We start from the raw sequence: 3919 nt of genomic DNA on the forward strand, positions 1-3919 counted from the left end.
TTTCCTGGATGTCATATCACTCTACATTAGGGCGCATGAACTCTCGGTCCCTTGCAGGGGAGGAAGCTTTCTGGGAATGAATCAGGAGAAAGGCAAAAGGCACCCAGAAGATGAGGGCAGCTTACGGTATGGAATTTAGACCCTGATTCGAATTCTAGCCCTGACTCTGTGACTTTGAGCTTCGTGGCCTTGGGCAAGTTGTTGGACTCATACCCAGCCTGTCTCCTTATCTATAAAGTGGGATAATTTCCCAACCTCCCTACCTCGGACTCCATTTTGAGCTAGACCGACAGCCCGTGATGTACCGGGCACATTTACTAAATTACTCGAAGGAGTCTGGACATAGGACTGTGGAAGGCAGCTCAAGCCAGGCGGGATGGCGAACGAATGAGCTCCAAGCCAAAGGGCGCTCACCTTCACTCCAGATGGCAATAATTAAAGGACTTCGCTTAGATTGTTCTCAATTGGAGAAAGAGTTTCTTTTCCCTGCCTTGTATTTGCAGGTCTTACGTTCACCTTTACATTTATTTTGGGCGTTTCTTAATATCATGTCTTTTCTTCTCCTTTTAAATATACAGGTATCCCCAGCTTTGCGAAAGTTTACGTTATTTACGAAAGACCTACCTGTGTTTACTAACTGAAAGAAATCTTAAAAGGCTTTCGCTTTTACGAAAACGGCAACAGCAACCACAACAAAAAGGCAGAAAGTGACAGCTTTCAAGGTACGCTCTGCCGTGAGCCATTTCAGAGACAGCACTCCTCCCCATCGGGGAAGGTAGGACCACCCAGCTCCTTCACCGGGCATTCAGCATCACGCCTTCCAACTGCCGGGGCGCTGAACTGTATCTGGGAACATCTGTGGTTCATCTCCGTTTATTTTGTGCATCCGTTAGCAAAATGTGTCCTAAGGTATCAGAAAAGCCAAAGAGAGGTTTTCTTCAGGGTCTGGAAACGCTATTAAAAAAAAAAATTCTATATTAATTGCTTCTTTGCTTTATGCCATTTGGGCTTAGGAAAGGTTTGGTAGGAAAGGTCTCCTTGCAGGTAGCGGGGGAAACCTGTATTGGGTTAAGATATTCACTTCATCCATTAATGAATTCATTCATTAATCCTTCCAGTGGGCATTTACTGATTTCCTGTTTCATGAATGGCTCTCTGTGGGTAACAGGAGGGGAAAAAAAAAAAGAAAATTGAGTATCTAATTCCATATTTAGTTGAAAAGGTGAGATCAACAATGCAAATCAATTTTACTCATTTCTGTATCATCATCATGTCTTGATGACCTGACTCATGGTACATGTTTATCCATCATCATCGTTACTTACGTTACTTACTTACTTACGATTAATTGAGTGCTTACTGTGTGCCTGACACTGGGCTAAGCTTTATACGGATGATCTCATCTATCCTAGCAGCAAAGTTATGAGGTAGGAATCACGGTTATTGTCCTCTGTGTTAACCATGATGAAATGACACTTGGAGGGCGTAAGTACCCTGCTCAAGGTCACGTGGCTAAGAGCTGATGGCCCCAGGATTGGGGCCAAGGTTATCTGGAGTCTGTGCTTTTAGCTACTGAGATGTACTGTCTGAGAATGCTGTTCCTGGCGGAAGGCTCAGCATATGCAAAGGCTGGAAGTCAAGACAATGCATGGAATTTCCAGGGCAAGATGTCTGGAAGGTGTGAATGGAGCAGGGGCCCCGTGGGACAGGCTTGCCTACATGCCAGGCTTATGAATTTGGGGACCTTGAGGTGCTTTAAGGATGGAGTGATGTGTCCCAGGTGGTTTCAGAAAGGGCTTTCTGATGATTCCGTAGAGGACAGATTGAGAGTAGGAGAGACGAATTCCATGAAAACAGCTGCGGGACTACTGTGGTGCCCAGCTGAGATGCTGAGGTCCAGAAGGAAAGTGCTGGCAGATCCCTGAGACGAGGGAAGGATGAGGGATTTAGGAAAGAGCGTCCCCACGAATTGGTATCTGGAAAAAAGCAGGGTCGTGGGTCACTTGGCATTTTAGAGGTGGAAACAAATTCACCCAGTGTCCCAGCCTCTCTGTGCTCTGACTGTGGGTTCCCTAAGCTGAGCATCTAGCCTCTGGCTCCAGTAATTGGCTCCCTGGGCAGTCTGTTCCTTTCTCTCTACCAAATTAAGCTCCTTCTCTCCGGGTCTTAATTGTTAAAACACCCTGTTTGCCCATGCCATTTACATATTCCGATTACCCACTGCCATTTCTCTGCTAATGAGCCCATGTACCTGCTTTCAAGAGCGTCTGGCCGGGAGCCTGCTTGCACAGGAGGGCTGGATACTGTGGGCAAAGACTCTATTCACAGTGTCTTCAGACAAGGAGTGTCAGGGCCATTTTCTCACCTCCTTCCAGTCCTGATGGACCAGACCTTTGTGCCTCATTACCCGCCCCCACAGACATCACGATGCTCCGTTTACCTTAGCGACAAGAAGAAAAGCTCCATGCCAACTGGAGACGCGCTCCGTGTTCTTACCGCAATCATCAAAGGCCCATTGTACCCTTAGCCAATCGCATGCACAGAGCCTATTAAGTCCAAGGTCTTCCTAATTTCCATCACTGAATTCTTTGCAGAGGGGAAGCTGATGCCTGGGTGCTAAGTAACTGGGCAGAGGATTATGGGTAGCTGCACAATGATGCTGAATAGGGAAAGCCTATTTTGAGATAGCCTGCTTTGGGCAAGAATCATGGCTCTGAAAAATGCTTGGTGTTTGACCCTGGACAGTTTAAATAACCAAGTCTCAGCCTCACCTGTAAAATAGGAATAATAATTACCTCGAAGGGATGTTTCCAGAGTAGGGGAGTTCACATTTATAAACCTTTGGCACTTAGAGGTACTTAATACATACTAACTGACATACTGTGAATACGAACAGGTTCATTATAATAATAATAATTAATATGCTATCCAAATTAGGAGAGAAGTTTGGGGTGTCAAGTCCGGTGCTGTTCCGTCTTTGGTGACGCATTTTATATCACAGCCCAGCCCACGTAATCCGATCGACGTAGAAACAACCGAAACAGTGCTATCCTGATGCGATGATACCCTGTGATATTTGCTATTCCGCATTTTATGAAACACTGACGTCACAGCCTGTATGACCTTGCCAGCACTGCCGTCACAAAACGCCACAGGCTGGGGGACTTAAGCAGCACAAAATTACGTTCTCACCACCCTGGACGTTGGAAGTCCAACACCAAGTGCCAGGCAGGGCTGGTTTCTTCTGTGGCCGCTCTCCTTGGCTTGCGTCTCGCCTGGCTTCACGTGGTTCTTTCCTGTGTGTGTACACCCTGGCGTCTATTCGTCCAACTCTCCTCTTCAGGGACACCAGTCAGATTGGATGAGGGCCACCCTAGCCGCCTCCGTTAACCTATGCACCTGTTTAAAAGCCCTGTCTCCAAAGACAGTCACATCTTGAAGCACCGGAGGTTAGAGAGTCAACCAATGAACTTGGTGGGCAGGGCGGGGGGGGGGGGGGGGGGAGGGAGACAACACAATTCGGCTGTAACATGATACCCACTCCAAGGACTTCACATTCCACTAAGGGATCGTGACCCCGGCCTATAAAATGTTAATCAGTTCCAATCTGTACCCGCATTCTTTGGTCTCTGCTTGAAGATCTCCAGCCAGTTGCCTTCCCAGGAATCCACGGCTGTGTAACCGGCACCCCAACCACCTGCCGAGCGCCTGCTCTGTGGCGGGCCCCGTGCCAAGCACCTTTCCTTTTCCACCTCATTCAGTTCCCACCACCGTCCAATGATGTAGGTTCCGCACAAATGCACCTTTAAGAATGTCTGTGCGTTGGGGCGCCTGGGCAGCTCAGTGGGTTAAGCGTCCGACTCCGGCTCAGGTCATGATCTCGCGGTCCGTGAGTTCAAGCCCCGCGTCGGGCTCTGTG

The 3919-nt window shown here is 48.1% G+C and overlaps 1 long non-coding RNA gene across 1 annotated transcript; it reads right to left on the bottom strand.

The window, feature by feature from the left end:
* Positions 1-857: 857 nt before the first annotated feature.
* On the bottom strand, positions 858-2608 carry LOC122495826. The gene is made up of 2 exons (XR_006300616.1): positions 2252-2608; positions 858-1976 (listed from the first exon to the last, which is right to left on the bottom strand). It is a non-coding gene; the product is annotated as an uncharacterized LOC122495826 (long non-coding RNA).
* Between the last annotated feature and the right edge of the window lie 1311 nt (positions 2609-3919).

Source organism: Prionailurus bengalensis, chromosome F2, assembly GCF_016509475.1.
Source record: "Prionailurus bengalensis isolate Pbe53 chromosome F2, Fcat_Pben_1.1_paternal_pri, whole genome shotgun sequence".
Classification (NCBI taxonomy): Eukaryota; Metazoa; Chordata; class Mammalia; order Carnivora; family Felidae; genus Prionailurus; species Prionailurus bengalensis.